Raw genomic sequence first — 10,415 nt, forward strand, 5'->3', positions numbered from 1 at the left:
TCATTCTTTTCTTGCCATGAATCAAGAAATATTCAATCAAGAAAATGTATCTTGTTGGTCAATTATAAAGGCTCTCGCGCCTTGTCTAGGTGATTGCAGTATGAATGCCAATCATGGGAATCAATTTGGTCAACACCCAAAAATGATTCCCGAAAAGTAATAAGCATTTTATCCTTATTAATGAGCTATTCACAAAAGTAGCTTTTATATATTATTGGAAAGTAATTGTCCTTAGAGACTTCTATTTGTGACCCATACCAAAAACTCTTCTCACCTTCCAGCCAATGTGATTTCAAAGCATGACATATAAATGTGGTTTCCTGCTCTTTTCTTTACTACTCAAGTTTCTTTACTACTCAAAGTGATAAATAGTGGTGGAGTCCTGTGGCTCAGTGGTTAGAGCACTCGCTTTGCAAGCGAGAGACCTGAGTTCAATTCCAGACAGGACGAAATCTTGGGCAAGTTTCCTTACTCCACACGCCTAATAATAATCCCTCCAAAAACCAAATAATAATCCCTCCAAAAACCCCAAAACAATAATAAATTGGTCATTTTCAATCCACGACTGTTTGTGGGACATTGCCGTGCGCAGTTGGCTGCCGCATTCGCCCACAAATATACAGTCAATTCACTTTACAGTGTGTTCTGCGAAGCGCTTTGGGACGTTCTCCCGACGTGAAAAGCGCTATATCAAATGCAATTATTATTATTATTATTAAATAAGCTCTTTTAGCAGCATAGCATGGGCATACAGGTATAACACTTTGAATCTAACTTGAATCTGACATAGTTTCATGTTACAACAACTTTGCAGTGCTCTGAGATGCTGCCCCACATGAAGGACATTATATAAATGCAAGTTGTTAATATGTTCCTGTTGTAGAACAAGCAAGTAGGTTAATACTAAGTTTTAGTTTGTGAAGATGAAACAAAGAGCAGGAAAAAGAATATGATTCAGCCACTTGAATATTTTTTTCTATACATACCAGAATTTAAAAATAATTAAAATGACCTGGAACTCTAACAATAGTTTGTGGGACTTGTTTTAAGAGTTTATTAAATGCATTTCCTTTAGCGCTGGGAGAATTCATCACCATGTTATACTTAGCTGAAATGTGTCCTGAATGATATGAACAGTTGCCATGGAAGTGAGCATGATACAAGGACAGGAAGGCCAGTGCTTAAAACAGGGTGGTCCAACTGGCGACCCAAGGGCCGCATCCGGCCCGGGGGATTATTTCATTCAGCCTGTGATCCATTTCCAACTTTAGGTCACCCGATCCCTCCCTCCCTGATGAACCATTCTATCATTAGGGCAGCTCAATGCGCAGAGTGGAAATAATACTGGCCGTTACTGCAGTCTGTCAGGAAGTCCCTCTCGAGCTGAGGGAAAGGCCAGTGAGTCTCCTTACCAACTGCGTCCTCCCAACAGCCGGTTCCTGCTGCTGCCAGATAGTGAGCCACTCCATGCAGCCTGGAGAGCAGCTGTTCCCCCTGCCATATAATGAGTTACGGAGGAGCTGATTGAAAGAAAGAGAGGGGGGTGGGCGAGGGAGAGAGTGATTGAGAGAGAGGGAGAGCGAGCATGATTGAGAGAGAAGGGAGAAAGTGGATGGGATGGGGGAAGAAAAAGAGAGTGTGAGATGAGAGAGAAAGAGAGAGTGGGGGAGTGAGAGAGAATATGTGCGAGAGTGCATGGGAGTCGGAGAGAGAGTGATGGAGAGAGAGTGGGCGGAGAGGTAGAGAGAGAGTGATTAGAGAAAGAGCATTAGAGGGTGGTGGGTGTGTGTGATAGTGAAACAGAGATAGGGAGAGAGAGAAACCAAAAGAAAGAGAGAAACAGAGAGAGGAAGGGAGAGAAATAGTGAGAGAGGGGAACTCAGGGCAGCATTTCGTGGTTCACTGCAAGGTGAAGTGAAGCCTACTTCGGCCACCACAAGGGGAATCGAGGACAGGCACCGAGGGACATGCCCTGCTGTTTCCTCACAGCAAGCTACGTCTTTCCCCAGTAAAAAGCTCCTCTCCAGCCTTTACTTCCCTCCCCTCCAGACCCAGCCTCTGAGTCAGAAGGCACTATATCAAATGCAAGGATTATAATTAGTATTTATTAATGTTTAATTAGTTCATTTGTTTTCGGTCAGTCAGGTATCACAAGCAGAAACCCGTCACCATTGCTTAAGAGTCTGCAAAACAAACTGCTGAAATTTCCCACATATACAATGTATAACAACTTATAACGTATGTAACGTATATATAATGTAAATAACGGCAAAAGCTCCATATTTTTTATTTGTTTGGTATGGACTGTGCACTCTCTCCCCAGAGGGATTCATGCTACAGTATTTATCTAAGCCCAGAGAATTTAGATGCAGGTAAGAGCCAGAGTGTACAGTGTGGTACTACTGGTGTTTGATCTGCTAAAGCTGCTCAGCCTACCATTGCAGAACACTGGTAAGCTTCCTGCCTCTCCAGCTAGAACCACCCTGCCCTATGGGTTTCTGGGTTACTAGGAACTGAGTGGAAAGAATCCCAGCTCCAGTCAAGTCCTGCCAATGAGTCAGGGTGGTTGGCTTATCATAAATAGTACCTTAGAGTACTGTGCACGTACCTGGCTCAGATTTTGGACAACCGAGACTGCCACAGAGGATTGACTAGATTCCAATCTTCCATTGCCAGGCATGTCACTTTGGAGCCAATTCAGCCTAAAAGAGAACCCTTCTTATCTCCCTCTCTCCCCCTTCCATTAGGATAATCACTGGTTAGTCATGCAATTTGTTTAAACCAGGTGCTATGTAAACTTGTATTGTATTTGAATGCTTAGTAAATAATGTTCGAATGAATAGATGATATTTATACCTTTATATAAATATCATCTATTCATTGGAACATTGTTTACCAAGTTTATTGATAATATATATATTGAATTAATATTGAAGCATATTATGTTCCATGTGTAAACCATGTGTAAATAAACGTGTATAGAGGGAATTTCAGGTGCACTTCATTCTTCATTATGTAATTGACTACAAACAACTAAAAAATATTCATTCTATAATTAATTATGAATACTTTTCATTGTTTTTATTTTACAACCAAACCTTTTTGATCGTTTTAATAACATAAATAGCCTATTATAGGTGCTATTAACCTATTTGATTTATCTTCTGTACAAACTGATAATAAGATCCTAAGTGTATTGCTTCACAGTGTAAATTTCTGTCAACTGCAAGTATTTTTTACAGGTTAGGCATGAAGTAAAATATTTCCCAAACAAACAGCTACTAAGATCTACCTATGCCATTTAATTTGTTTCTTTGGATATTACGTATATTTGAAGTGAAAATAGACAGGAAGAAAACTTTTCTTAAGAGTTAGTGATTTTCAAATAAACTGCATAAAGTATAAAAACAGCAATATCACAAAATTGCAGATAGCCTTAATACAGTAGTTTATAGCATTTTTCAGCAAATCTCAAACTCTTAATTGGAGATTGGCATCTATCCAATGGTCTTTTCAGTACATTTTTTCTTTAATTTTTACTGACATGGCCGCATGCTGCCTGTCTCTGTTGATAATGATGGCAAGCAAGAAACGACTAAAAAATTTAAGTGGACCAATAAAATACATTGAGGAGCACAACACATCAGAGGGAAGAAGACTAGCAATAACTATGTGCACAGAACCATTTCTCGCTCAATGAAAGGCTCTTTGAAAAAAAATACTTGTAATTAGCAGCTGAAATGAGGTTTTGACCATGATTCCCTTTTTCCACTATAATCAAAAGGAGACCTAGGGCTCACTGCACTTTATATTATGTCGCTGACTTCCTATTCATACGTGTCTTTGACCAGGTGGGTGGAGTCATTCTGAGCAATGGGAACAGTTTCTTTCAGCTCCAGCTTATTACATGGCTAATTAAACAAGATTGGTGGGCTCCTTTTAGAAATTGTCAACAAGGAAGCAAGTCATAGGTGCTTCAGCTAACGTGTTCTTCAGTGTTTTCTGCCTGCACGTTTCCAGTTTAGGAGGTTGAAGTCTTTTTCAACCATTTTAATTAATGTTAGTGCCATCTTAAACTAGATTCAAATAAAACTTAATTATAGAGCATTTAAGCACTCCGAGATGTTGCCCGCATGAAAGGTCCTGTATAAATGCATGTTGTTGTTGTTGTATTAATCATTCTTAGATTATTTAGTATTTTTATGTGCTCAAAATGTTTTCTAGGCATTGATTTTTTTTACTGAGATTGGCCCTTGCCAGGAACTGCTTACCAAACGATAATGTGATAATGTAGTCCCAGGTTTCGCTGCTTAAGTGATCCATACTGAAACTTAAAGTAATACAACTTCAAATTGACAAACTATAGCATTAATATTATGGCTGAATACAATCAGTTATTAATAGATTGGTTATCATTACAATTGGAATCACTGCATTTTGCCACCTATGTAAATGAAAAAATACACTTTAATAATCCTGCATAAAATGAACTTTTATAAGTAGCTTGGACCATTTTGGAAAAAAGGGTTAGATGTCAATTTATTTAAATTGTTTTCCTCAATCGAACTGAATTAACCTTAAAAATACTGTAAGATTAACTTCAGTCATAACTTGGAAGCTTTTTTTTTGTTGATCTTATAATAATAATAATCCTTGCATTTGATATAGCGCTTTTCACGTCTTCTCAACGTCTCAAAGCGCTTCACAGAATACACTGTAAAGTGAATTGACCATATATTTGTGGGCGAAACTTTAAAAAAATCTTAAAAGAATTTACTGAAAACCAGTCTCAAAATTAAGACTGCATTTATGAATTTACTCTGGATGCTCTGAAACACTAATTAGAGTAAATCTCTCTTTGTTGCTTTGACACTGTGCTAAATTTTGTCAGATGTTTTAGTTGTGAAGTCTTTCAGGTTTCCTGAAACCTAGGTCAAATTATAAGATTATCACGGACACCTAATAACAACAGTTCAATTATGTAGAGATGTGTGACTTTGAAAAATGTGAGTATAAAATATTTTAGGTGAATAAATTATTATTTCTAAAATGGTCATTTGCTATAATGTGGTATTTAAAATATTTTACTTAAAACATTGGCATATTTGTTTATTATGTTGAAGAAAAACAATGTTTTTTTAAAAAAAAAACAATTTTCTCATGTGTAGCAATAGTCAGTCAGCACCTGTGCAATAAGATGGTGTTTGGGCACCTTTTGGCAATGTTAGCGCTCATTTTCTACATCGTGTAAGAAGCTACTTTAGAAGAATAAGGCTTTGCCTGAGCTCTTGTCAATAGGCAGCATATACTCTGCTTCAAACGGGCATGGGGTCAACCTGTTTCACTTGCTTCACTATATAATTGCTAGTGATTAGCAATTGTAATCACCAGGTGCTAGGGTCACGATTTGGCTTTCATAATTAGGAAGCTTCTTGAAGAATATTTCTTAGTGCAGTTATAGTGACCACTGCATGTGGTGGCTGGTGATTCAGCTTTTTTCTTTTTAAATGTGGGTAAAATGCATTCATGAATTTTATAACTAACTTTATGGGCTGTGCAGCTGTACTGCCTGATTTATAAAAGATGTAGCAAAACTAATTGAAGCAGAATGTAATCCTCCGATCAACACTTGTGTGAACAATTGTCACTGAGGCGGGGCAATGATTTTTAAAATCCTTCCTTTTGCATAAGGTTGTGATAGGATAAGCTTGCCAAACATGTTCTACCTCATTGCCTTCGCATTCAGATTTCCAGGGATTTCCCTTTTATGTCATGAAAACTGAACAATATCAATTAGCAGTGTACTAATCTCTTCCCATCTTCCACAGCTGAAAAGGTTCTGAAAGAACCCAATAACAAAGAGTCGGTATTAGGTTTTTATGAGCAATTACAGCAGAATTTACAAAATCATTCCCAAGATACTTGATGTTACTATTTTAACAGCTTCACTTTAAATAAATACATTCTCACTTACAATAAACTGTCAATAGCTTAAAACTTGATGAAGTGAGGGGCACCTCATTGAGAATAATTTTTTAAAAATTTTGGATTCACAATTTACAGCACAACAAGTTATTGTGATGGATGCCCTCATTTGCAAAAGGGTAAGTTTCCAACATTGTGATCAGGATGGATCTATACCATATTTAGTGGCACATTGAATGTGAAATCTCCAAGATTAGGTAATTGTGTGAGATATCACATCAAAGTTATTGGGTGAAGAATCAATACATGCAAATAGAAAAACATTAAACTTTGCAGAGCTGTCTTACAGAAGCATCATATTTGAATAATACTTGCCGGATATTGGGCAACATTTTATCACACTAGTTTTTGCTAAAGATGTTTCATGTCTTTTCCAATGCATGACAAAGGAGATGGGAGAATTTGTGGATTAACATGGATTTCAAGTGCCATTAACTAAATTTGATTAATCCCCAAGTGAATTGCTCTCTGTAAGAAAGCAGAGAGAACAGAATGTGGTTCATGCATATTTCAAAGTATTTATTGTAGCTTTTGGATGAAGATCAACTTGAATGTACCTAACCGATGATTATTATTTACCCTTTTCCTTCATTGCAAAAAATGTCCTTAACTTATTTAAAAATCGACGTCAACTGCAAAGGCTTCTGCTTCCTCAAGCTGTGGGTGGTCTCTCATTCTCAAAGAGCAATCCTGCATGTGAAAAAACAGTCACCTGAGCTGATATAAGGCACCTTCATCATACGATACGACAGTCATATCCGTATCTGATATTTTTGAATAAAATAACTAACTGTAAAATTAAGGTATCATAGATACTCACTTATAACCCTTTGCACATTTTAGAAATACTAACAAAACTCTGGTAAAAGTAGACACACAAGTCAATGTAATCCACAATTTGTAGAACAAGCTTCAATTTCAGTACTTCAATTATTGGGGGAGGGGGAAAGGAAGTTACATTGTTCGAACAACCCATAATATATAGATTGTTTGGTGCTTTGTTCCATGCTGCCTAATCTCACAATTTCGAGGGGTTAGCTCATGCCATCAGTTGGAAGCATGAAAGATTCCAACAGAAGATGAGCTGGCATTAGTGCAGAAGATTAGGCAGCAATTTACACAAATGCCTGTTAGTTTGGACATTCTCTGAAATTCCTAAAAAAAATAAGCATCTATAGTGATATGGTGATCAATGTTAGTCACCCAAACATCACTACTTTGTCTATCATAAATGTCAATATCCTACACTTATTAAGCTACTGATGGCATTTTCAGGTGGTCTGTCAGTCCGAATTATAGTTTTGGCTGGACACAAAGCAGGAACTTGGCCAGACTGTGCTCTCAATGCAAGCTATGTGGTTTTAGCTGGTTAAACGCCAACAGTACTTCAACACACACCTACAGGTTCAAGCCTTGGCTCTCTTCAGCCTGTCTCTAATACTTTCCCGAAATGGTTGCACCCCTCCAGGGAGATTGCCTATTTCATTCCAGACCCAAATAAATTTCTATTTGTTGGTGTCATACACATGTGAGACTTTGTTTAGTTTGGAAGCTCTTAAGCATGGGGATTGTGTATGCATGTTTCAGATATCCAGCTGAGCAAAATTAAAGTACATGGAGTTTAGAAATGCTCTTTTATGAATTGCAACGTAAATGAGCTGAAGATTAAAAAGAAAGTTAAGGTGGACAGATGTAGATGTCCTGTAAACTGAAACTAAGAAGGGTTTGGCTCAATGGTTAAATACTGCTACTACAGTGAAAGAGAAAGGAGTCTTATTAATTGGTTTGTAGATAGCAGATCTCAAATCTCCTATCTATTTTCTCAAAACCATCCACAATTTCTAACGAATAGTAAGAAAACACATTTGAACTGTTACGCTTAAATAACCCTGTTATGTTTGGTTTAATCAGCATTGGCTTGTATACTATCTTGTGCAGTTTAATGATTCATTAATATTTTAAGAAACAGTATTTGATTTCAATGAAAGTTTTATGTTAAAATGTTCTCTCCATGACTTGGCAGGATAGAATTCATTTTAGTTATGTTACACCAGCTCTCTCTGGTAAATATACTACTGTAGAGTAAATGCAGCTCCAAGAAAGGCCCTGATGTTTAAGTGTGCACTTCTTTAAGTGATCAGCAATGTGGGTAATCTGAGGCTGTGCTGGCAAAGTAATTTCTGCAGATACCCACTGTTAATATTTTGTTGTAATGTCTTTTTTATTGAATAGCACCACTGGTCTTTGTCACAACACAAGAAATGGAATTCGCTCTCCGATTTCAGGTAGCATGAAAAGAAAGTTAATAAAGGCAGTTTTATTGAAGTCTGACATACCATGATCTTTTCTGATATGATCATTGTTTTTAGTCTGTCTGTGATGTTGGAGCGATGGGTCCCTGTGGATTTTCCCAAATCCAGATTATGCTTCTAAATTCCCTCTTTGTTACCTGATCTGGGATAAAAGCACCATTCCACTCTCAGACTCTGACAAAAGAACCCCTTAGAAGTCATGAATGGGCTATGCAGATATATCAGAACTTTATTATTCAACCAAGGCAGATGTCACTCCTATTTTTAAAAAAGGTAGTAAATGTGACCCAGGAAACTAGAAAGCAGTGAGTTTGATGTCCATTGTGGGTAAAGTTATGGAGACTCTTATTAAAAAAATCATGGAGCATCTGGACAGAAATAAAATGATAAATGATACCCAATATGGGTTTATAGGCGGAAGATCCAGCCAAACTAATTTACTGTGTTTTTTTGACTGTGTGACAAAGGAGTTTGATAAGGGTAAGGCAGTGGATGTTGTATATCTGGATTTCAGTAAGGCCTTTGATACAGTTCCTCATGAAAGGCTGGTACTGAAAATAAGGAAAGCGGGTATCAAAGGAAGTATTTTGCAATGGATATGTAATTGGCTGATCGATAGAACCCAGGTAGTGGCATAGGGAATGTCATCAGGCCGGTAGAATGTTACCAGTGGAATTCCACAGGGGTCTGTTTTGGGACCACTTTTATTTAACATCTTCATAAACGACCTAAAGCTAGGGGTCACAAGCGCAGTAGCTAAAGTTGCAGATGACCCAAAGCTAATAAAGGTGGTATACTGTAAAGATGAACAGGAGAGGTTACAGGAGCATTCTTGAACACATTCGAACATTCTTGGGAATTGGGCAAATCGATGCCAGATAAAATACTTACCTGGCAGGGAAGAGACTTGATCACCAAGGCAGTTCTCCAGGATGAGGCTAACCCATTGCACTTTGGTTATGCTGATGCCTGCGATGTACCCGAATGTGGGATAGTCGATTGCATAATTTGTGGTAATGGTGGACTGTGTTCACGCTCTCCCCTGTAATTATCTGTTTACAAACTGCTGTGTGCAATTGGCTGCTGCGCTTTGCCCACAAAATATACGGTCAATTCACTCTATGGTATATTCTGTGAAGCGTTTTGAGATGTCTTGAAGATGTGATAAGGCGCTAAATCAAACACAATTATTATTATTATTAATACCATGGGATCTTTAACATATGCTGTGCACAAATTGGCTGCCGGGTTTGCCCACGAAACAAACAGTCATACATATTCCACTTTACAATATATTGTGTGAAGTGCTTTAGGACCTCTTCCTGATGTGAAAGACGCTAAACAAAATGCAAGGATTATTTCTTATTATTATTAATGATATTAACAATCTCCTGAAAATAGGATATAAGGATCTTGGTTTAATGTCTCTTCTGATGAATTTATTTGGCAAACAATTTGTACAATGTTTACAAAAAATGGCACACACTTATTTCATATTGTCTACTCTTTCCATCTATTCAGAGTTCCATTTTATCATTTTTTTTCTCTCTTAAGTTGAACCAGAAACTCTGTCCAGTCCTAATAGTACCCTGAGCTGGAATGTGCTCCATAGTATACAAATCTTTTCTTTTGCTTGGAATCAGGCACATGTGATGTGCTTTTTTTGATTGTGAGATAACCTTCTATTGTACTGAGTAGATACACATAACTCAATGGGCCACGTCTCCTGCATATCCCACTAACGCCTGCTTAATCAGCAGAAGGTATTTTAAAAAAAGTGAGCAGCATAAAACATGTTGGTGCTGCCTTAATCATTCAAGAACATGAGAACATAAGAATTTGCTAGATGAAAGAAGGCCGAGGTCCATCTAGTTCGCCTACCACCATCCTAGCAGTCGCTTGACATGTTGTGTCCCAAACTATACACTGTATCCTGAGATATTATAAGTGACTGCACACCTTTGTAAATCCTTTAATATTTTTTCAGGGTTTTTGCTGAGGTAAGAGCTATTCAGTTATTGTCTTTCAGTATGACACAAATGTTTTGTGGGAGGTTTGTAAATGATTAATTCCAGTACTTATTTATTCTCTGAGTTTTCAACATGTGCTGTATGAATG

The 10,415-nt window shown here is 37.5% G+C and overlaps 1 non-coding gene across 1 annotated transcript; it reads left to right on the forward strand.

The window, feature by feature from the left end:
• Positions 1-9,180: 9,180 nt before the first annotated feature.
• Positions 9,181-9,342, forward strand: LOC121848939. The gene has a single exon (XR_006085080.1). It is a non-coding gene; the product is annotated as a U1 spliceosomal RNA (small nuclear RNA).
• The last annotated feature ends 1,073 nt before the right edge of the window (positions 9,343-10,415 follow it).

The sequence above is a fragment of the Callorhinchus milii genome, unplaced genomic scaffold, assembly GCF_018977255.1.
Source record: "Callorhinchus milii isolate IMCB2004 unplaced genomic scaffold, IMCB_Cmil_1.0 Scaffold4, whole genome shotgun sequence".
Taxonomy (NCBI): Eukaryota; Metazoa; Chordata; class Chondrichthyes; order Chimaeriformes; family Callorhinchidae; genus Callorhinchus; species Callorhinchus milii.